Genomic DNA, 26,200 nt, shown 5'->3' with positions numbered 1-26,200 from the left:
CTTCGGTTTTAGTAAATATTCGCCCTACCATATTGTAACTTTCAGCTTCGAGAGTGCACTGCCATTTTAAGGTGTTTACGGTTCAGTGCGTTAAAACAAGAAAAGTCTCAGGTCAACCTATGTTGAGTTTTTGATCATTTGGCATCTAAATCATATAGTTTCACCTGATATTAGTGGTATTTAACCATAAGCGTCAAGTGCTATTGATATACTACTACATAACCATTGCACCATTGTATACCTATTTGCACAAATCTTAAGATACGCACTCAACTAGCACCGACATATAATATACATGCAAGATAGTACCTGCAAAGCAATAAATAATTCTTTATTTACATAGTAAATACGCCAATGTTGTCTTAACACAGTTGGAAAAACTTGACCCAATCAATTTCGTGAAATAGTTAAGGTAAGGTGAATAATCACAAGATAATTAACTTTCTGAATGAAATAAAAATAGTGAATATGTATGGTGTGAACTTTATCGTTGATTTGTTTATATAGATTTCGAATAACTAAGCAGCTTAAAATTATATCATGGATATGATTTGCACTGCATGAGCGCGTATAACGCATGTAGAGTACAGTATTTTAGCGATTTCAATACAATGCCCAAAGATTATGCAAATGCTCAAAATAATTAAGAAATTCGAAAAGGATATGGGTCAAACTGTGTCAACAATATCAATACGCCATCTTAGTAGATAGTTAGTAGATAGAAGTGATTTATTATATTGATAATATGAATTTTGCTATCATCAGTAGATGCAAATAATATGTAGGAAATTTTGAAGTTTAGAGAGCTATAATTGTTTTTGTTTTTTATTTGGATCACAGGGAACGACCGAAGTAATGTCTAACCAGCAATAACCAAAGTCTTTCTATACATTTTGCCCGCTGAGAAAGGTTTCGCAAAATATTATGTAAAATTGATGGGGATTTGCCATTTGGTATAATACCAATTCGTCTATATCCAGTACGTCCAATAGTCATTTGGTCCTATAACCATTTGGTCCGATAACCTTTCGATATCTACAGAGCATGTACGATCCATTTAACCCATTGTACATAAAATATACACAACTTATTATAATGCCTCTAAATTATTTGTTCTTTATACTCAACAGATTCCAGTTTTATAATAATCGTTATAGCTGCATGTTTGGATTCATTCATTTCCGCACACGCCGTATGCATTAAAGTGTCACACTGTAACAACTTCTCTCGCAAAGTTTTGTTGTCGATCTTTTCCTTGTAGAAAATCTAATCAAATTATCGGTCAAATGTGTTGGTACATTTCTGTTTTCCAAGCCTGTGGACTCGTTTGTTTGTCTGTTTGTATTCTGACCTTATTCTCTAGAATGACTAGTATGTCATAATGACGTAACCTAGCCAGACTATTGTAGCTCCAAGGTATCAAAATCTTGTCTTGGTATACTTCTTGAAATGACTGAAGGATGGTCATTGTTCTAAACTTGGTTGCTGAAATCTAATTGATTACAATTAATACGTTCCCATGACAAAGGAGTCTAGACACATTGTATGCTGCATCAAAAAAGAAACATCTTGCAGACATTTCTTTATATCCACAATGAGAACAATCTGCTCGTACAAAAAAATAAACATTAAGGATGCAGGAAGCGTTACTTTTGACAGTATTAACATCTTTACACCGGTGGCATAGCTCGGGGGGGGGGGTTGAGAAAGGACGACGGCCCTTGACAAGAATTGGTCATCCTGGCTAAATCCCAGCTAAGCCACTGGTAGATACACGTGGTCTTCATGAAAAACATGCGTTCTTAGGTATTTTAAAAAATGCACCAAGACTAATTCCAGGTTATGCATTCTAATATTTGAAAAACACATTTACTTAAATATTTTATAACCAATTATCAAAAATTAACCTAAAATGTTAAATTTATGAGCAAACTCATATCATAGGCTATACTACAAACTTTAAATGCTTAGACTTGTACCAAATATTTGTGTTTTGTGACTGAAATTGTCAGAAATCATGCAAAATTGCACGTTTTTTGCCCTTGAAATTGCAAAACTTTTCAAATTGTACAATTATTGCCAGTTAACTAAAGGATTACGATTTTTAAGATTTAGCTATGGTTCATTTGGCAAAACAGTATAATTATTTTTTAATCCCAAAAAAAAGTGCTGTATTTTTCTGGGAGGTAAATCAATATTACATGGGACAATATATATATCACTGACATATGTTTTTGCGTGTACTTTTTCCCAAAGCGAGAATTCCTAACAGCGGACAAAACAAATCACTTATTGAATACATCACACACATAATAATAAAAAGAAAACAACTTCTGTTACAATTTATAGATCAGCATACTTTCAAATGGGTATCGGTTAATGGATCTTGCTATGGTTCCCGTCAATCTTTGATGCAAACTTTGAACCAGCGGATATGGCGATGTAAATGTATTGTAATACAACAATGATCTAAGTCCATGACAGGTAATTTTGAGAAAACTAAACAAAAATCATATTTTTATTACTGCAGTTACATATCTTTGTCACCAAGGTAAGACTTAGATGCGAATAATAACCTACCCCTACACCCATATACCATCTCAATATATACGAGCGCACATGGAAATGGGTCGTTGTTTGTATCACATACATGGTTCCCCTGTTCAATATTTTAGGAGGCCTCCATATAGGAGGCCACACTTCCCGTGGCCTCCTAAATTTTGGAGGCCACCTAATAATACGGAACACCTTCATACAAACACACCCCTTTGGACTTTCATACGGTGAATAGAAGCACTTCCAAGCTGTCATTCACATGAAAGCCACATTTTCCCATGGCTAACTCAATTTGGCCAAAATGTGGACTTGTGCGTTTGTTGTATTCAGGTATTTAATTCCTTGAAGGCAGAATAGTGATTGATTGAGTCTTGTACATTTGTGAACAGTGGCGGCACCAGGATTTTTTTTTTCGGGGGGGCATGGGGAAAAAGTGAATTTCAGGGGGGGGCAGAATCGACCAATTTTGCGCAAAATTGCCGCAAAAAGTGGAAATTTACGTGATTTGGGGAGTTTTGACTCAAAAGTGGGGGGGGGACAAACTGGGGGAAAGAAAAATATTGGCGGGGCAAATGCCCACCTTGAACCACCCTCCCCCCTCCCGTAGCGCCGCCACTGTTTATGAAGATGTCAAGCAAGAATCAGTTCGACTATACTCAGAATATTTAAACTGTGAAGTGATTTTCAAGAAAATTGATCTTTTCTCTGATGTATATTAGTGTCCTGTGGGCATGAGTTTGATGGATGCATGTACAATGGGTTTTCATATTACATCCCTATGTTCTGATGAAGTATCTTCTCTTTCATCGGCTCATCAGTTTCGCCCATCAACAGTCAGTGTATCCCTTTTTCGTTAGCTTAGGATATATCACAATATCATTTTCTGACAAGAAGCGGTTTACAGATCTGATAAACAATGGTTTGTTCCATCCCCTCTTCTCTTCTCCCCTGTTAACTTTCGCATTCTTTCTTATTGTCCGCTGCATCATTCTCAATTTCTGTTTCATTTCTTTCATTCTTAAAGGGCCAAAAGGGGTTTTTAAAGTCAAAATCAAACAATAAATTTAGCGTACCCAATCCTCTATTTGCTTCTCCTCATTTTGCGCAGACAATTAGCTTGAATTGGCTAAAACCATAATCTACATTATATTTAGGGGGATATAATTTTAAAGACAATTGTATATGCATAATAATTTCCTATATTCTTCTGCCTTAAATATGTTTTTGTAATTTATGCAGATCGTTGTTCATTAACTGTACGTCTGTTTTAGAGATGTGAAGATTAGGGCGATATTTGAAAAATCGATTAATAGAAGTAATTCTTTATTCTTCAACTCCATTCATCTTTTTGTAAGATGGGTTATTCCGCGCTTGGAAAAATTAATGTGCTTCGCTGCGGGCGTTACAGGAATTGAAAGTATATATAAAACACCAAGCCAGAAAATTAGAAGTAACAATAATAATAATAGACTTGTGATTGAGGACGATACCTCATGGAATGATGGGAGACACAATTCATCATTTTGTAAGATGGTTTATCCTATATTTGTGTCTTTGCTGCAGGTGTTACAGAAATTGTAAGTCAAAGGATGGGTAAATACCATGCGAGAAAATAACAAGTAACAATGGTAATAATATAAATGTGATTGAGTATGATATAAGAAATTATGAGATTGAAGACAACCCTGTAAATTGAAGACGAACATAAGCTTGTGTGACAAACACCAAAGGGACTGAGACAAGGGTACTCAGTAATGTAATTTTGTGGGCAGGTAGGGAGATTACAGTTTTAGATGAATGCCAATTATATTTCCTCGGAGAATAATATGTTATATTGAGGAAAATAACTTGGAGCTAGGTTAAAGGAATAAGAATTATTTTTAAATAAAAATATTGCTATAAAATTGTAAAAATAGAAGTATTGTGGTTCACTTAAAGGTTTGTTTCTTTATCAGTTAATTATTGTTTTTAATTATTCTTTTAACTATCTCCACTGAGTCTAAATTATTTATCAGAAGAAACTACACCATACTTTACCCATTTTGACATTGTGCCCTTAGTTTATCACACATGAAAAAATAAAACAAATGATATTTATAATAAGAACGCTTCCGATGAACGTGTTCTCCAAGTTAACCATTTTGTGAAAAGGAATGCTCTTCCAACAATGTCAAAAACTAGTTCTCTAAATTGAACCACTTGTGAATATGATATAAATGCTCTTCCAACAATGTCAATAAAATAATCGAGGGATGCCTGAGGCGGATATTAGAGAACCTTCCATCCGTAAAACACTTTCCTTAAATAAATCTAAACGATGAGGGACTTTCAAAATCGATTCAAGCTTCAATAATTACAACTTTATAGTTTTTACCTGAAGGAAGAGTCCGATGATATGAAGGATATAAACGTAATGAACCAATTTGTGTAGTTCCCACGGCACGTTTAGCCCAGAATCTAAACGGAATCAAAGATGTAAAAAAAATTGCTATATTTACGTTTCCGTGAAATACTGTGCACCAAAAAACACTGCAAAATGATTTTTCATTTGAGCATAAAGTATTAGCGTATTTAAATGAACATTTAAACAGCTAGAATAATATTGGCAATCTGATTGGCTTATTGATACATCGGACACGGAAATAGCTCGATATTCCTAAAAAAAGTTATTTTCTAAAATGAGCAGTGATATTCAAAGTTTCACCTGTTTCCACTTCTAATCCTATCCAGACCAAACCACGTTTGACAAAAATTTGGTATGAATACACAAAGCCTCGACATCCCCATTATCCTTTGGGTGATTTGAATGCGGCTTGTGTGTGTTTTCTTCAAGAATAAAGTGACGCATTCGAGCAGAAGTATTAGATGTAATTATTAACCGCAGTTTCACATGGTTGTGATCAAATCAGATGTATTTTGGCAAACTTTGTTGTGAAGTACGACATGAAGTCTTAATCACAGTACCGGCGATAATGATCGCAGTCATTGACCAATAAGATGCGTCGTTGGTTGCTGAACTGTAAACTATAATGCATTCCATTGGACACAAAAACATCTCTCTTCATCAGCTAGAAAATTGCTGACGCCCACGCACAGTTTACACGTGTAAACATGATTGCTCGTCAGGTGAGTTTCATGTTTCTTTGAATTTGTTCCAATTGGGCAAGAATTTATATTAGTTTGGGTTGTTTTCAGCTGGAAATTGACGTTAACGATTTACAGGTGAAATCATACGATTCTAATGTATATAAAGTCGTGCTTATTTCTGTATCTTCGAGGAACACACATACAATTTTACTCCTGAAGAGATTACAAGTGCCTTGGAAGATTAGGTTAAAATCACACGTTTCCTTCAACAAAGGGAGCACGGTGGCCGAGCGGAACGGACTGTTGTGGGTTCGATCTCCGGCGACGCCATCGTGCTGTGCCCTTGAGTACTACTCTACACACAGGTGTGTATAAATGGATCCCGGCATTCATAAATGCCGGGAAGGTTCGCTGTGGAACAGGCTCGCTGTGGAAAAGGTGTGACGATCCCCACAACAATATTTCACGGTGGCGCCTATATCCTAAAGCCATAATGACATATTATGGATATTTGTAACTCAAGTTTAGCGACAAAAGACTTATTTAGCAAATGCTAGGCGTCATTCACAGATACGCTGTGGTTTGTCGTTTGGTACATGCATGATTGAAAATACTCTGCACTTATTAAAAAAGGAAAGAAGCTATATGAAATGTTATCGACGTGAAGAGTTTTCTAATAAATAAACATATTCTCACTTCTCAACATAATTGTTTCATTATTTTTAATAGTAACGTTTTTGCATTCACATGTAACAGAAAATGCATTCATTAGCAATTAAGAATTGATAAAACGGTACTCTTGTTTTGCAGTCATGTCTGTTCGATCTGTACAAATTATTTGAAATAGCTGTCACTCTGCCCTTTTTCATTCCTCTGTTTCTCATGACCTCCTTTTACGTACGTTAGGCTTTTTTCGCGCATAATTCATAATACGGATTTTGGAATTACATGCAGGAATAAAAGCAGATAATTGAAACAGAATGTGAAAAAATATGCTATGTCTATAATCTGCGAAATAAATCAATTGTTGTTTTTCCAACTCTCAAGTCTTGATTTACTGATGTTTTTTATTTGCGTGCAACCCAGGATATGGCAAATGTATAATACTTAGATTTGGGAAACTATATAAAAGCAAACAAATTAATTCCCTCATGATAACTGTCCAAACCGTGAACATCAAAAGGTTTCTTACCGTCTCAACCCTGGCAGAATCCACGTCTGTATACGTACACTGTATGTAGCCGGCGGATGGAAAATGCATGCTACTTTCGACGACCTTGAAAAATCGAAGTGCACCTAAACTAGAATACCTGTGGGATATGTGCAATGTTTGTCGTCTATAGTTCATATAAAGACGAACTTTGCAAGCCGTAGTAATAATACTACAGGTTCCGGGAGAAAACGGTATATGTTTTTATCCTGCTTAGTAACAGAAACTCGGGTATTTATCCGGTAACTGCGGAAATGTTCCTGCAAATTTCCCAATTGTGTTTCTTTTTACAGCACTTGGTTGCTCAATATTGATTTTTTTTCAATAAAACAAACAGCAGTTTTTCACGCGTCTCGTGAAAATTCAAACTAAACCCATCTTGCTCTATTTGTTGGCTTTTCTGTATGTGAATGCATACGGATCACTGCATATTACCAGAAAAACGATATTGGCTCGCTTTTCAGATTTATAGTAAAATTTGCAAGATCATTTCAAGAATACAGATCATGAAGTAACATTTGACCCCGCATGACCCAGAATAACCCCAAGTATACAGATCATTAAGATGCCTGAGTAAAAATCCTATAGCATTCACGGGAGGAGGAACCATGCCAACAGAAAGAAATCGTTATTATTATGCACTGTCCATTTATCGCCATCAGGTCAAACAAAACATATCCATAAACAAGTCTCCTCACTTTTCTTTTTTAATAAAATTACCATTTTGCCTGAAACGATATAGAGCATTTTACTGCAGCAAGGGTGTGAACATTGTCTTGGAGGTATATTGATTGTGTTGATGAAGTACATTCGTAATGACTTGTGTATGTTTGGACGTGTTATTAATGCGTTACACACATACCAAATTAGGTAATGTAACATATTTTGCTTTGATATGGCTAGTAAGTGAGCAAGAGATGGCCACAAAGTGCTCTAAAACCAAATGGCAACTATGGTAGCTAATTTTCGTATTTTATGAAAGTATGGGTCTTGACTATATAAATATAACCTAGAAATCCTGTGCGGGAACATGTTCAGTGGTGATAGCGAGAAATGGCTGGGTCACAGAAATTGGGAAGGACCCAACTTCCAATACATCTGCAGAGGAAAAACATAAGTCATCTTTCTACGATCTTTAATTTTCATTCCAAAACACCTGATCAGAAACGTATCTACACAAAAAAGATTTTGTAATGGCATAAATGGCTTCTTAAAATTTATTTCTACCCATATATCTGATTTTAGAATTTCGTAAGAGGTCATTGGGTTTTCAGTTTTTCTCCATCAATCAATGTGATGTTACATCGAAACGACCCAAGTGAATACAAGAGAATTGGCTCTGACCACGGCACAAGTCTCATTCCATGTTTCTCATTAGAAAAGCTATCCAATTTATATGCAAAACTATAAAATATCAGAAGAAAATGTTAAAAGCAATTGTGTACCATTAGGAATATCAGTTAATTTGTTTTCGATAGAGTAACCATCTACTTATCTGTTCGTTTGCGTATTTTCTCTTATTCCCAAATCTATTAAACTCATATCTTGTTATTGACTTTCTCTCTAAGCCCTTCTGGCTAGTTTGATACGGCAAACTGCTAACCGCATTTCATTTGATGTAATCCTTGCATATCCCTAAAACTTTAAAACATAAATAAATCCTTACTGAACATTTTCATCTGAACTGGGACTGAAACGTCAACAATGCGTACAGTTTTATTGGACACGAAATATGAGTTTTCTGCTATTGAATATTTTAAATTTAAACCTTATTGTATTTCCTGTATACTTTGATTGAATTGCGCAAAATAAAGTTAATAAAAGCCGTCGCTAAAATGTGGGTAATGTTGACTAAAGGTGCTCATCATGAAGTATGTTTATGCATTTAAAGATTGTACGATTGTTTCAGCTGCTACGCCTGTCCTTTTAGGCGAGAGTTAATGGTAAATCGTAAAACAGGAAAACACCCTACCCTAGATAGACAGAGATCAGTATTGTATAAAGTGTAAGTAGTAGACTATGTGAAATGTTTCAGATGTATATGAATATACATCAGTGAATTATTACGCGCTTTAGAATATGTGATAAATTAATAAAGCAGTTTAGAATACACTTGATCAATGGAATATCCATATCATCCAAACATAATTCACAGAGTCGATTCAAGCTGTGATGGCATAATTGTGAAAGCACTCCCAGAGTATTATATTTGGTTGTTCCGGATTCATTTACATACAAATAGATTGCACTAGATCAAGTTAAGAAATAGTGGCCAAGAGAGAAGTGTTTTAAAGTGGTCACTCTTTTCAAACGGTAAAGAGCGCTTCAATCGTATTGCATGCCGTTAAGCTTCAGGTTAGAGTCGTTCAACGTCAGGTTGTTTCTGGATATACCATAGCGCCTTTAACGTGAACTACTTCTGCCCACTGACAGGTTTGAGGCCCTAAAATGTACTAAGATAATATTAAATATACGAGTAACGAAGTAGACTGCGCTTCTATGGAATATGGAATATAAATGCTTAAATTGTTGTCAGACTAACCTAACTCCACGTCTTATGTCCAAAAACGAGCTATAAAACTGCGTCTAGATACCTCAACATCACCTATGAAAGCGTGGTCAAGTACAATGCACATAGTCTTTTGTCCATAGCCTTGAGAATGACAAATAATGCTTCCATAATAAGAAAAAGGATAGTTGTGTTGCAAGCCTATTTGAATGGCACCGCTGATGTATAACCACAGGCAAGTAAGAAATAAGCATCGATATTTCCTGTAAAGGCAACTTGAGAGGTACAGTATAAGCCTATAGTATGGAGTTACAAACAGTTAAACAACCTTGTTCACCACACATGACCACTGGCTGCTCAAATTTCATTCTGCTTGACATATAGAAATGCTATAATGTGGACACTCATTATAGCTGACCAGTAGCCAATCTGGGCAGATCATATTATGCATAATGATTCAACAGATCCCAACATATAAGAGACATCCTTAATTTAACACTAAAATAAAATGCTTCAAAATTTATTCAATTGGTATGTTTTTTTGCTTTTTTTGCATATGTAGCTGGCTTTGTACATAACCTAGCTGACCTACTATTCCACTACCTTTTTTTATATTAGTATTGGTTTGGCATTCGGATTCGGATTTAAATGTTCAATTTGTTGAACATTGTACCTCAAAACTTGTTAATCTTTACATCGCAAAAGAAAAGCCATGTTTCCAGGCACACGTCAATAAAGATTATTATAAGCATTGCCTTGGATAAGATAATTTGTAATTGGTTTTATTAACTTCTCAAAACGCAATAATCCAGTTTCCTCAGGCCATCAGCAGTTGATAGGTATCAGTGGCTGAGAGGATTCTTTACAAGTAGTTTCCTGTGTTATACGATTATATAAATTCGACAATACGTTGAATTTAATTGACGAAGAGCAATAACGTCCGCAACGTTTAATGACACCTACATACCTTATTGCACTTGCTTCGGGGAACATTCCATGTTGAAAAAAACATTATGGAATATTTGCAATCAAGAACAAAAACACAACAACTTTGCAGAAAAGGGTTTTCATTTTTCATTTTTTACTTCTTTATTATTTTAAGATTTAATTGCTTTTAGAATTTAAATTTTTAAAAATAATTTAACGTGCCCTTACCATACATCAAAATGATTTCGCTTCTACAATGATGCAGCTACTCTCAGTAATGAGAGACCACGACCACGATACAAATGGCAGTTATGAGTTTCTTGCACGCCGCTGATTCGTCGAAACCTATATAATACTACGCCATGTCTGTCTGTGAGTCTGTGGGTCTGTTCGTCATTATTCTGACAGATTGGGGGTAAAATCACCTTAGATTGTAGCAGGTTCATGAAATTTTGTGGGAACGACCACCGAAGCAAGACAAAAAATGTCACTGTCAGTTTCCGAGTCATCCGGGGTCTGCAACAGACAAGACTCTTCTTACAATACCATTTAGTAAGAAATGTATAGGTGAACAAGCCTTCTCTGTTGCAGGCCCATCACTTTGGAACTCACTTCCGCAGTATGTAAGAAATGCCGGCTCAATTGCAATTTTCAAAAAGCTCTTGAAAACTCATTTGTTTTAATCTGAATTTGTATTTTTGCTTTGTATTATATTTCATGTGGTATTATTTGTTGTATTTTGTATGGCGCCTTGATCATACTGGATATTGCGCCTTATAAGAATTTAATGTATGTATGTATGTAGATTGATGCCAGCTCAGAAAATTTGGTGAAAACGATATCTTTAAACAGAGATTCTGTTTTTACGAACAGCAACAGCTGAGTGTGATTGAAGGACCCAATACACACATATTGTACATGGAATACACCGTGACAATACGTAGTGTATTGTCACGGTGAAGACCGTGCTTGGAAGAGTATGCTGTATGCTAGCATACGTATGGTCACGGTGTATAACGTTGTCAAAATACCACGTACTTTAGTACCAGGGGGGGCCGGCCAAGATTGGCTCAATTTTGACGTTGTCATTAGTTTTACACGTAAACACAAAAATGTCTCAAATTATTCCAAAACTGTACGTAAGTTATTAAGCACTATTTTATCAGTCTAAATCCGTTGAGGTTCGCCAGTGAACCTCATTGTAAGTACTGTTTTTTTTTATTTTTTTGTATGAATAACGCACGATATGTTACGATATATACTGAAAATTTCCCCTACGTGTATCGATGAGTTTACGTGGTGTAGTGGTTACGGATCTCGCCGCCCATGCAAAGGGTCCCGAGATCGATTCCCATCCCCGGCGATGATTAAAAAATTTTCTTCTTCTTTTTTCTTTGAATTTAAAATTATTTATTTTCATGTGAAAATGTATATATTGCACTGGGAAATATATTTTGTGCATTTTTTTTCTGTAATGGGGCCACCCGGCCAATAGAGTTAAGAACGGATCTTGGCTCCGGGAAAAAATAATTGCGTCCATCGTGCAGGCAGTGTTGCCGTCATATTGTCTGTTTTGTTTACGCTTTTGGCTGTTGCCACATTGAATAATGTAGTCCACCATCGTCTGCTTTAGTACAGTAATAGTACAGTAATAGCGCCCTCTGTTATAATTCACTTTAAAACGTATTTTCAACGTAGTGAAGAAATATTTTAGGTAATATAACACTATAGAATATAAAAACTAGTAATTTTAGAAGTTACATTTCAAGGTCGTTACATTAAGGTTACTCAATGATTCAACATTAAGTTTACTCAATGCTTTAACATTAAGGTTATTTTTTTTTAAACAAATTAGAGACAGCCCGTCACCCTTAAGGTTACTCATTGTTGTTTGTTGATGCTGGGGCCCAGTATCAACCAAAAAACATCAAGGCCGCAGGGCCGGCAGGCCCGTGGCCGGTGACTCCCATACGACGACTAAACACTCCAAGTGGGACCCCAATATAAGGGCCCCGCAGGGCAAGAAAGCAAGAGTATTAAACCTTAAGGATGACGAACTGATAACGAAAATTCTGTTATATTTACGGACAGCTCGTCACCCATTTCATAGGCCTACTTTTACATTTTTTTTACTCTTTACCCCATAATTTCCCTCATTCTTCAGGCCCTGCCCTCTATCGGGGGCTAATTTATAGTTTAAGCTTGTTTGCTATTGTTTTTGGAGCAACATTGTTTCTTTATAAGCCTGCGGCGCAACCTTGAACAATATTGTCTTAGCAATATTGTCTTTTGAGATAACGCCCGTGTTTTCCGTGCCCATACGTGAGTACCAGATTCTCCTGAAAATATTAAGTCTATGTTATCCTACTGGACTGATAAATATAATTTATGTTTGTGCTCTTTTCTTTACCTTTTTTAACTTTAACCTTCTCAAATAAAGGTCCATTGCACTCTGCCCTTCTTACGTTCTTTTCATTCAGGACTACGTTTGACCTTCTTTAGCTCCCGGCTTTAGCTAATTACGTATTTTGACAGAAAGATAAATGTAATCATAATTTTAGATTTTTGGACAGTAGACGCTCTTCGGTTTATTTAGAAAAACAGGAAAACAAATCGTAACAATATGGTGAAAAAAATAGTATCACCGATCCATGATTGCGCATGAGGCATGCAAATTATTCTGCCATGTCCATGAAAAAAGAGTCAAAATTCGACGGTGAGTATTTAGTGGTTTGATCTAAAAGTTGGGTATGTAATGTATATGAAGTGTTTTGTAGTTACATATCATATTTCAATCACATCTATTTACTAATATTTCTTTTAATATTTATCCCACGTATAGCTAAATCCTATGTTGAATTGAATTATTATGTGCATTGAATAAACGTCAATCTTCAATCAATGCATCTGATGTTTATTGGAAGCAAATAATTATATTTCTGACTAGATAGTGCAGCTGCTAATCTGACGAAGTGTGTGCAGTGATAAAGGCATGAATGGGGGTTTCCACACATGAAGTACAAGGTCAAAAGTTTATCCAAAGAGGTGAAAGTATTTTTGATTTGATCCCTGGTGACCGATAGAGGTCTTAATAGTTTGTGTAAACCTTTATAGCTTTATCAAAATGTACACAATTTGTTTCCAGCTGCAAGGAGAAAATAGGCGACCTCAAATTAATACTTAAACCGAACGAAGAAACAAACAATCAATATCTGTTGCAGTAAAAATTCTTTTCAATTATTCTACCCACTTAATGTTCATCAAAATGTCATTGTATTGAAAGCTTTGAAATTTGACGCATTTTGGTAAATCAGACATCGGTCAGGGGTGCACCGGTCCATTGTAAGACCCCCCCCCCCCCCGCCCCCCGGTTATTCAATACAGGCAATATCATATGAAAATAATAATGGTAATATTCTTGTCTCTGGAGTAGAGCATCAAATGTTAACACTATGCGTGTTACCTCAAGAATACAATCAAATGTCCCGCGCGAAATCAATTGTGGTGTCACCAGGGTGCCACCGCTAGAGGGCCGAACTCAAAACGTACGACGAATCAGGAATAACATATCATTTGGGGACGATGAAAGGATTATGTGTATTCCGGGGTGAATTTGCAAAACAAAGAGGGGCAAAGACTTTTTGGCAAGGCAAAAAGGACCCGAGGACTTTTTGCACAGATTTTTGGGCGCCGTTTCAATGATACGTCCCAATGGTGGACAAAACCAGTAGGAAAACTGTTCAAATATGGAAACTGTAGCATAATAATCTCCCGGATACTACAGAACACTCGAACACTTGGGATCTAGGCTCAGATTTGCAATATGGATTTACTATTTGAAGAGCTTTGTTGCAAAACCCCTTACATCCACTTTTGACTTTTTGAGAAAAACTGTTTTTTTTAATTGTGCAAGTATTACTTGTTCGATTTGATTCAATTTGGGATTGGATAAAGTGTTGATGAATAGAAACTAAAAGAATAGGTTTGGGACAATTTTCAAGGCTTCCTATTTATTTTATTATTTCTTTTATATCGCACCTTTTGTGGATGTAAGGGTTTTGCAACAAAATAAATTTACCCTTTTCTAGAAACCACCTTTGCAATCAAATTTGAGCCCATTTGTTTGCACTACATTATGTAACTTGACTAATGCTTTGAAAATCAAAAAGAAAAAATGAAATATCTCATTTACTTTTTTAATTATGAATTTTTAATTAAATTCGGGAAAATGGCATTTTTTGGGTATTTCCGAAGCTACACCTTTAGTTAATTAAAATGATTTTTTTCAAACATAGTGACCCAAAAAACAAGGTAAAGAACATTCCAGGCTACCATTATACATCAAAAAATTTAAAACAAAACAATTCTATATTCATTTTAAGTTCAGATTTCCGGAAATTCCCTAAGATTTCCCAAACGGGAAATATGCGATAACTCCGGAAGGGAAGGTAGTATGAAGGTCAAACAACCACCAAAATGTGTATTTTTACCCACACTATAATATTATGCCAATAACTCAATTTGGCCAAAAGTGGATGTAAGGGGTTTTGAAACAAAGCTCTTCATTTATCAAATGTTGTTAAAATTTATTTACACATTTAAGGTACAACATGCAATTTATTGTGTTCTTGCTACAAATGGAATATTCCATTTTAATAAGGGATTGTCAGAAATTAGACATTCCTAGTTGCAACATTATTGAGTATTTTTTTTTATTTATTTAGTGTTAAAAATTAAGTACAAGGGATAATTTATATAATGTATATGGAATTATCTTTTCATTGCCTGCAAAGGGCGTGTAGAAAAATCCTGGAATAGCCAACTGGCACAACTGGAGTCAATGACATGTCCCCTTACTCAACGGGGAGTTGTGTCTGGTTGTGTATCGGTCTCTGGTGTAAGCTCCATATAACTTAAGGTGTATCCTAATATCCCTATTAGAGAATCTTTAACTCGATCGTAATGCCAATGTAAATGATCCAAATTACTGAACAACTGCAAACTGAATGAACTTTAATATGTGCAATTTAAAAGAACGTGTGCAAAGGAATATTTATTAGCGTTTTATTTATGAATGTTATCCCCAAATTAAAATGCCCCTTAAACACATTGTTGCGTGGAATTGTTTTTCCATTACTACAGAGGGTGTGTAGCAAAATCATGGAATAGCCCACTGGAGTCAATGACATGTCCCCTTACTCAACTGGGAGTTGTGCCTGGTTGTGTATTCAGTCTCTGGTGTAAGCCCCCGGTACTTACGTAGTCTTTATATAACTTAAGGTGTATCCCAATGCCCCTTTATAGAATCTTTAACTCGATCGTAATGCCAATGTAAATGATCAAAATCACTGAACAACTGCAAACTAAATCAACTTTAATATGTGCAATTTAAAAGGACGCGTGCAGAGGAATAGTTATTAGCGTTTTATTTATGAATGTTATACCCAAATTAAAATGCCATGTAAACACATTGTTGCGTGGTTGGAAAATTATATTCTGTTTAACTTACATTGAACTAATTCAAATTGCCCTGAATCCCATATTAATCTAATTACAAAAAATTGAAACTGATACCATTCTTATATAAGGTGAATCTCTCAAATTCACACGGGTTGGTTTCATTACCTACGGTGGGAAATTAAAAAGATGCTCTATTAAATGGAACAGATTATGAAATATTGGATAATAATAAGTGTAGTTTGAAGGTTTATTAAGTCTTTCTGCATATGAATTAAAATAGTAATAAACCATAATTTAATACAATGCGTTTGCAAGATATTTTCTTAGGAAACACGAGAAGGGATTGTTATTGTATAACATAATCAGGAACACTTATTATGCAATGCTGCAGGAAGCACAAGCACAAAAGAAATAATATATTTAAACCAGATTCGACAAGATCTTTATTAGACTTTTGGAGGAGCTTTTTATGTGAGTGTGAAAAGAATACAACTCGTTCATTGTAATATACAGGGTGTCTCAAAAAGAAAACAAGAACCACCATTGCGCCCTCTTTGATCTTCCCAAACGTATTACTGCTACATTCGCAAGCTATCCGGCGCACAAGGAAGACACGCAACGTAATTGATGCAATGATGACCTGGGCTGAAACCTGTATTCGCCAAGGAGGCAACCAGGTAGAGGGCAGAGCAACACAGTAAACTCACTTCAGAAGAACCAAAGACAAACCAAACAACACTTTCAGTGCTACCTTTTATCCTAAATGGAATATTAACTAATGCTGTAAATAAAAAGAAAGCAAGAAACAACAAAGTAAGAAAGTAAGAAACATAATAAACAAAAAGGAATAAATAACCAAGAAAAAATAAGTAATTGCGAGTATGGTAAAAGAAGTGGGATGTGACACCCATAAATTAATGGCACTTAACAAACTCCATAGCACATAAGCCCACCGGTAAAGCCCATTACCTAAATAAAGTTATTTCATAAAGTTATCATTGAGGAATGTTTGATATAGATGAGAGAGATTGATATTATTTTTATTGCCAATTCGTGGCCCGTGGGCCAAATTACATACAATAAATTACAATATAAAAATACACATATAAAACAATCAGAATTAAATATTTAGGCAAAAAATTGCACATGATAAGACACACAAAAATATACAATTTGAATTACATTATTTAAGAAAATTGCATATATAAAAGTCACAGTAAAAACATTTATCATAATATTGCACTTTTTAACATTATAAAATGACATGAAAAGAATATTATAAAGGTACAGCATGCAGAACAACTCTGGGTGGCAAAAAAAAAAAGCAAAACTTATTTATTAAGAATATCAACAAAAAAGGGAAGAGGACTATTTCTGAAACGATTAGTCCTAGTCCTAAACTGAGAAAAATTATTACTGTTACGCAAAGAACGGCCATGACACTCCTTTCTGGTAGGAGGGATGAGAGAACTTGTTCGATCAGATTTGGCAAGCCCTTCGGCGAACCTAAGACAGTGCTCCTCCCTCCTATCAGAAAGGGTGTCAAGCTTGCAAACTTTAAGCGCATCACTATAGGATAAATAGTGCCGACCCAGGATTGTTCTGCATGCACGTTTTTGAATGGCTTCTATTTCATTGCACTGTTTAGCTGAGATACCAGAATGCCACACCACATCGGCGTACTCAAGAATTGGCCTGACATATCCACTATATACGACACCAAGCTCTTGAGTGGAGAAACCAAAGCGTTTCAAGGTTCGTAGCATGAACAACCGGGAATTAGCCTTTTTAACATCGCGTCCATCTGGACATTCCATTTAAGGTTGTTCTGTAGCCACAAACCAAGAACTTTGGCTTTGGTGACGTATGATAGTGGTTCAGTACCAATTCTTAAGTCGCGATGCGGTGGCAATGGATTAGAAAAAGCAATTTGCATGGCTTGACACTTGCTGGGATTCAATTTCAGGTGGCTGTCACTAGCCCACTCTGAGAACTGATCAAGATCATCCTGAAGTGAACTAGCACAACCACCGGAAAAATTCTCAGCAAATGTCAAGTCATCAACATATTTCCAACAGCGACTACCGGCTTCTTGGGCAGCTTCATTTATAAGAATTTGAAACCCAATTGGGCCAAATTTTGTACCCTGGGGTACACCACCATGAAGAGTTGAATAATCTGAAAGTACACTGTTGTATCTGACACACTGTTGACGGTTGCGTAGGAAATCGCAAATCCAAGGAACAATGGACCTACGGACTCCCATATCGACGATCTTACCAATAAGAAGCATGTGGTCGACAAGGTCGAACGCTTTCGAGAAATCCGTAAGTACCACTGTCCCTATATTGCGACTCCTCTCCGCTCCCTGGAAAAGATAATGAACAAGAGAAACTAAATAATGAGAAGTTGACACTCCTTTTACATTACCATATTGGCGGATGTCAATATCATTTTGAATATCATTTAGAACCCAATCAGTAATGAAACCTTCAGCTATTTTGGCAAAAATTGATGTGAGCGAAACAGGTCTCAACTTGTCAATACTTGGTGGGTACTGTTTAGGAATAGGGATGACAATTGCCTTCTTCCACTGCTCGGGAACATAACCCTCACGATATGAAGTATTCAAAATATCGGTAAGAGGCACACTTAACTCATACGCAAACTCTTTGGCCAGTTTGGGCGGAACTTGATCAGGGCCACAAGATTTGGCAGATTTAAGTTTGCTTAACTCAGCATAAACTTCCCATGGGTATAACTGAGGAACTGGCTCTTCAGCAGGAAGATAAGATGGTAACCTGCTACAGTCAAGAGGATCTAAACAATCAGACACATGAGCGAACTTGGAATTAATAGCATTGGCAATGCCTTTCAAATTTTTGTCCTCAATACCCTGGATGTTTATCTTGAGATCAGGTTTACTAGAGTTTGTAACAGTTCTAATTTGTTGATGCCATTTCCTAGGCTCTGTTGTTTGTAAGTTCCTAATTCTGGTGGCATGGTAGTGAAGTTTAGCTTTTTCAATTTCACGTTTCACTAAATTTCTAAGTTTGCGCCACTGCTGCTGGTCTTTATTTGCAAATGCAACTTGAAGCTCATGAATAAGCTTTTTAATATGTGTTGTAAGCCACGGTTTATCATTATTGTGCATTTTTGTTTTCTTAACAGGAAAACAGGAATCAATAGCGATATCTAGCATTGAATAGAACACATCTGCTTTATTTTGTGTGTCACAACACTCAAGAACCTCATGCCAATCTTGATATTCATGCATGATACGTGTACTCCTCTTCAATCTTTAAAATAGCCAAACCTCCTCCGTGGACAGAGTGAAAACGGGTACCTTTCTTATAAAGTGCATATCTTCAAAAGTTGTGAGCCGATTGAAATATTTTTTCAGTTTATTAAAGCTACAATATTTTTTTTGATTTTTGATCAACTCTTCTGAAATAGGAAAAAAAGAGGACGCAATGAGGGTTCTGTTTTCATTGGGACACCCTGTACGACCAGAAAAACACTTAAGTGAGCGAGCGCTTGTCATATTCGTTAGCTTAAAGGCAGCTGAAACAGCAAATGCATTTTTTATTTGCTTTATTATTTATTTATTTATTTATTTATTTATTTATTGCCGTAAAATTATGAAATTCTGTGACAAATTTGAAAGAGAAGTTGCTGGATTAGATACTCGTATTTTTTAGGTATAAAACAATTAATATTTGTACAATTTTATGCAGTGTACTTTTGAACACTCGAATATGACATCTTAATTCAAAATTAAGTTTCAATACAATCTTTAAAAAATTTAAAATCTTTAAAAAAAAAGCCTTCGTTTTTTAGACTGCCATCATGGCCATGGGCTTTGAGACATAGCATTACTTTTTAGCCCTAATTTGAATATAAAATAAAATAATTCCATAACATTTTAAGACTGTAAACATAGTTAGGTGAAAAAGTTCAATCTGGTGACCACTCTCTGGCTAGTAAGGTTTGACGATTGATTCAACTTCTATGGACCATTTAGAAAAAAATAGCTACCATGTCCCTCGCGAAAATCCCGGCATTTTTCGCTAGAGGCCAAAATCCAAAATGGCCGCCGCCACCATTTTGAAAATTTAAGTTTTGAACCAGAGCACCTATAATAATGCACAAAGACACTTTTTCGGATATGTCGAGTACAAGGATTCCGATTCTGACATTAGTTTGACATTACGGCATCATTTTCACCAGAAATCCAAGATGGTGGCCGGCACCATCTTGAAAAATTTAGTTTTGAACAAAAGGACCTAAAATCGTGTACAAAGACACTTTTTTGGATAAGTCGACCACAAGGATTTCAAATTTGACATTACTTTGACATTACGAACTCATATTTACCCAGAAATCCAAGATGGTGGCTGCCGGCGCCATCTTGAAAAAAATAAGTTTTGAACCAGATTACCTAAAATCGTGTACAAAGACACTTTTTCCGGTAAGTCGACCTCAAGAAATCCGAATCTGACATTAATTTGACGTTACAAAATAATTTTGCCCAGAAATCCAAGATGGCCCCCATTTGGTAGAGCGTAAATGTGATTTTTGAATGAGAGCAGAAGCATAAGTGTGTCATTTCCGCCTTATCTGGGGTTCATGTCTCTTATATGGGGTTTATACTGCCTTATCTTGGGTTTACATCCCTTATCTAGGGATAATGCCCCTTATCTGTGGTTTAGACGGCCTTATCCTGGGTTTACGTTCCTTACCTGTGGCTAAGATGCCTTAACCTTAGCATATCGCAGTCTAAACCCAGATAAGGCATATAAACCCCAGATAATGCGCCGTAACCCCAGATAAGCGACGTAGACCCCAGATAAAGCAGTCTAAACCCCAAATAAGGCGCCTTAACCCTAAATAAGGAACATAAACCCCAGAAAAGGCATCTACACCCCACATAAGGTGCCTTAACTCTAGATAAGGGTTGTTAACCCCAGATAAGGGTTGTAAACCTCAGATAAGACATCTAAACCCAAGATAAGACGCCTTAACCCCAGATAAGAGACGTAAACTCAGATATGGCAGTCTAAACCCCAGATAAGGCGCCGTCTGGGGTTTACTTCTCTTATCTTATGTTTATGTTCCTTATTTAGGGTTAAGACGCCTTATTTGGGGTTGGGACTGGTTTATCTGATGTGTACGTCCCTTATCTGGGGTTACGGCGCCTTATCGGGGGTTTAGACTGCCATATCTGAGTTTAAGTCTCTTATCTGGGGTTAAGGCGCCTTATCTTGGGTTTAGATGTCTTATCTGAGGTTTACGACACTTATCTGGGGTTAACAATCCTTATGTAGAGTTAAGGCTCCTTATGTGGGGTTTAGATGCCTTTTCTGGGGTTTATGTTCCTTATTTAGGGTTAAGGCGCCTTATTTGGGATTTAGACTGCTTTATCTGGGGTCTACGTCGCTTATCTGGGGTTACGGCGCATTATCTGGGGTTTATATGCCTTATCTGGGCTTAGACTGCGATATGCTAAGGTTAAGGCATCTTAGCCACAGGTAAGGAACGTAGACCCAGGATAAGGCCGTCTAAACCACAGGTAAGGCGCCTCATCCCTAGATAAGGGATGTAAACCCAAGATAAGGCAGTTTAAACCCCATATAAGAGACATGACCCCAGATAAGGCGGAAATGACACACTTATGCTTCTGATCTCATTCAAAAATCACATTTACGCTCTACCATATGGGGGTCATCTTGGATTTCTGGGCAAAAATTATTTTGTAATGTCAAATTAATGTCAGATTCGGATTTCTTGAGGTCGACTTACCGGAAAAAGTGTCTTTGTACACGATTTTAGGTAATCTGGTTCAAAACTTATTTTTTTCAAGATGGCGCCGGCAGCCACCATCTTGGATTTCTGGGTAAATATGAGTTCGTAATGTCAAAGTAATGTCAAACTTGAAATCCTTGTGGTCGACTTATCCAAAACAGTGTCTTTGTACACGATTTTAGGTGATCTTGTTCAAAACTAAATTTTCAAGATGGTGCCGGCCACCATCTTGGATTTCTGGGTGAAAATGATGCCGTAATGTCAAACTAATGTCAGAATCGGAATCCTTGTACTCGACATATCCGAAAAAGTGTCTTTGTGCATGATTATAGGTGCTCTGGTTCAAAACTTAAATTTTCAAAATGGTGGCGGCAGCCATTTTGGATTTTGGCCTCTAGCGAAAAATGCCGGGATTTTCGCGAGGGACATGGTGGCTATTTTTTTCTAAATGGTCCATAGAAGTCGAATCAATCGTCAAACCTTACTAGCCAGAGAGTGGTCACCAGATTGAACTTTTTCACCTAACTAACATGAGGTATTAAGGATTTTAGTTGAATTTATAGAATAGCATGTTAAATACATTCAAATGGTTACAAACATTTCTAGGTTAGTGGTTCTTGCTTATTCTCGTTAATCTTTGATTGAAAACATACAGCGATACATGCCATTCAATTCCTTGAATAGTGATTGGTGCATTTATGAAGATAAGAAACAAGAATCGGTTCTACTTACTCAGAATATATAAACTGTAAAGTGATTTTCAAAACAATTATCTTAGTGTCCTGCGGGCATGGGTTTGATGGATGCAGGTACAATGGGTTTCATATTACATCCCTATGTTCTGATGAAGTATCTTCTCTATCATCGGCTCATCAGTTTCGCTCATCAACAGTCAGTGTATTCCTTTTTCGTTTAGCTTTAGGATATATCACAATATCATTTTCCAACAAGAAGGGGTTTACAGATCTGATAAACAATGGTTTGTTCCGTCCTCTTTCTCTTCTCCCTGTTTATTTTCGCATTCTTGTATATTGTCCGCTGCATCGTTCTCAATTTATTTCTGTTTCATTTCGTTCTGAGCACTTCAATGTTTTGTTCTCTTTTCAGAAAGGAGTATTTCAGATCAATATCAAACAATAAATTTACCGTACACAATCTTTTATTTGCTTCTCCTCATTTTGCACCGATCTGATTTATTGTCCATGTCTTTATCCCAGTTAGCTGGTAATACTATACAATTACTTTGAGCTTTATGAATGTGTTTAGGGGGAGATATTTTACATTAAATACAATGGTTTATATATAATTTGTCCTGTATTCTTTTTCTACCATGCTATTTTGTAATATTTATTTTTGTATGGGCGGAGCCATAGGCAGAGAGCCATACTTTAATTTTGTTTTGCAATATTTGTTCGCACGTTTAAGGGTTTATCTAGCCACTGTGTAGATTGAAAGTTGCAGGGTATATAGTATGTAATCGAATGAAGAAGTAGATAGATTTTCTATAATAATATGTGTTCAGGAGAGGAGATATTTAACAAAAACAAAAACACCCAAGTCCGTCAAATGCACGAATAAGAATACGTGTATAGTATAGGCCTATCCACCATTGGGGAATTGCCGCAGCTGATTAGAGTCGTTCATTTCGTGCGGTACATGATTAGAGTCGTTCATTTCGTGCGGTAAATAGCGGGCAATGGGTGTATTTTTGTTTGCTTTTGTGCTGCTTTTTGGAAACACTCGCGTTCGCTATAAAGTCGTTAATTTGTTTGCACAGACCTAGTCTCCTACACAGCCAATTTGTGTCGGGCGATCCAAACAAACATCGTGATAGCCACATACAGTCTGAATAGCTGAATAGATTTCGGGGTCATCCAAGGTTCATCTGAGGTCAAATGACTAAAAACTGTCATATGGGCACGAAACTTGGTGGGTATAGTCAACACTTAAGAGTAATATTTTTGGATGGTCTTTTCGGGGTCATCCGAGGTCACCCAGGGGCATCTGAGGTCAAATTACTAAAACTATTATATGGGCACGAAACTTGGTGGGTATCGTCAACATTTAGAGTCAAATTATTGGAAGGTCATTTCGGTGTCATCCGAGGTCACCCAGGGGTCATCTGATGTCAAATTACTAAAAACTGACAAAACAGCATGAAATTTGGTGAGTACAGTCAACATTAAGAGTCAAATGTTTGGAATGTCATTTTGGGGGTAATCCAAGGTCACTTAGGGGTCATCTGAGGTCAAATGACTAAAATCTGTCGTATGGGCATGAAATTTGGTGGGTACAGTCAACATTGCTAGGAAACTGTCTATACATACAAAAACTTCCAACACACGGCTCGGGTTGTTTTGGTAAAGCAATACCAACACCTGTTGTGAACTCGACACCACGAGGGGATATCCCATATCCCAACCCGTGCTCTGGGCATCTTGTAAAACATAAACATTACACAGCTGTGCGGCCTATTATATTTCCATATTATTTCCTTCTTTAATCACCCCACACTCCCCATCCACCATCCAGGCTTCGCCCATACAGGGTTCTGAAAAGAAACTCACATCTAAACACAACCACTACCATACCATCACCCAACAACCTTACACACCAACCGCGTATGCCGAAAACCGCGCAACCCGAGAACCGCTCTAGTTTATATTAATTTTGCGTCTATTATAGCAGTTTCCTGTAAAGGATATGCCGATATTTGGAAAGAATAAAACACGAACATCGATCAATAGAAGTAATATTTATTTTTCATTTCAATTCATCATTTTGTAAGACGGATTGTTCCATACTTGGAAAAATTAATGTGTTTCGCTGCGAGCGTTACAGAAATTGAAAGTAGTACAAATTGTATCAAGCACCAAGCCAGAAAATTAGAAGTAACAATAATAATAATAGACTTGTGATTGAGGACGATGCCTCATGGAATGATAAGATTGACGACACAATTCATCATTTTGTAAGATGGTTTGTAACAACAAATTTTTTCGAAGTGGACTTTTGAAAGTCCATTATTTTGAAGAAACAAGGCTTTTTTGGTGTACACCAAAAAAAGTTAAGGTTTTTTTAAACATACGCAATGCGTGTATATACTATAGTATTGCTTGTATTAAGTAGGTTCAATGTGTTAGAATTATCAGGGCAGTATTCATAATAATTATTGTTGATAACGCACGCGCCAAACACACGCGTGACAAGATACATCTGTCCACCTCGCATGCCGACGCGCGATCATTGTACGCAGTGTATTCGTAGGATTATACGCGTGTGAATAAACATGAATACGCATTTCCTCGCCTGCGCACGCACATAATGCTGAATGCATGACTTACTGAACAGTATACGCAATGACATACGCGAGTGTATACACATACATACGCACCCGCGGACCGCGCACGTATATAATAATCAACACAAGACTTGCCAAACCTTGTACGCATATGACATTTACTAGTGCATACACATACGCACAAACATCTCCAACACATTTTACTTGTAACATTTAAGAGGCATTATCTGTTATTTTGGAGAATTTTTTTAAATGTTTGCCACGGTCAAAAAATGGATTTCCTTTAAACTTTCATATTTGATGCACCTTGACCTGAAACAAACACACATGAAATAAATTTGGGGAAAATATCCCCGTTGCCATGGTAACAGCCAAATTTTCATTTTAGACCTATTTTCACAATTTTTGCATTTTTCAGCAGTCAATTTGTCAAGTTTTGAAGCCAGTGTTATTAATATATACAATATATACATACTGTTTTCTTTATAAGGTATGAATAGGTCAAACCTTAGATGCCGCATTGAAAGTATAAAAATAATCACCAGATGTCAGGGTGGGTTATACCATTTATTTGAAATAGCGGTGTTTTTCAATTTTTTCAAAGTATGAAAATATACCAACTTTGTATAGCTCATAAACCATATGGTAGTGCTCCGATTTCAACATCGACCACAGCATGTTGAGATGATACATTGATCTTATGAAAAAGTTACATTTGAGCTTGGGGAAAACACATCTGTATATACAGTGTTGCCAGACATTTTCCTATTTTTCGAAATTCAACACAAATCTCACCTTAAGTTAAATGATGTGAAAATGAAACATCATTCTTTCAAGGAACATTTATTAGAAAGAGAGTTTTATTCATATCAAATTTGATCAGTTATAATGGTCAGTGTTGTTCTAAACCACATGGGTGTTGCCATAATTGGGGTTTTATTGTGATTTGTGGATATTTTCAACTTTTTAAAAGTCATAAAAATACCAAAATGCATTTCTATAATAAAGAAAGAAACATCGACCTCGTCATGTTGAGATGATACATTGGCCTTATTAAAAAGTTATTTTGATGGGTGTTGCCATAGCTGGCGTTTAATATGACAATATTTAGATATTTTCAGCTTTTTACAAGTCTTAAAAATAGTACACACCTTTAAAATTATTGTGGAATGAACGCAATATTAAGGTTAAAAATTAACCTAAGAACACTTAGTATGTGAATTTAAATTTTAAATTTGAGTTCGGAAAATATGTCCTTCTATACAGTATTGCCAGATATTATCACATAATTCAAAATTCAACGTATGTTGAGCTTTGTTCAGATTTTTTTCAGCCTTTTCAGCTA

The sequence above is a fragment of the Amphiura filiformis genome, chromosome 16 (genome assembly GCF_039555335.1).
Source record: "Amphiura filiformis chromosome 16, Afil_fr2py, whole genome shotgun sequence".
Taxonomy (NCBI): Eukaryota; Metazoa; Echinodermata; class Ophiuroidea; order Amphilepidida; family Amphiuridae; genus Amphiura; species Amphiura filiformis.
This window is presented reverse-complemented; position numbering follows the sequence as displayed.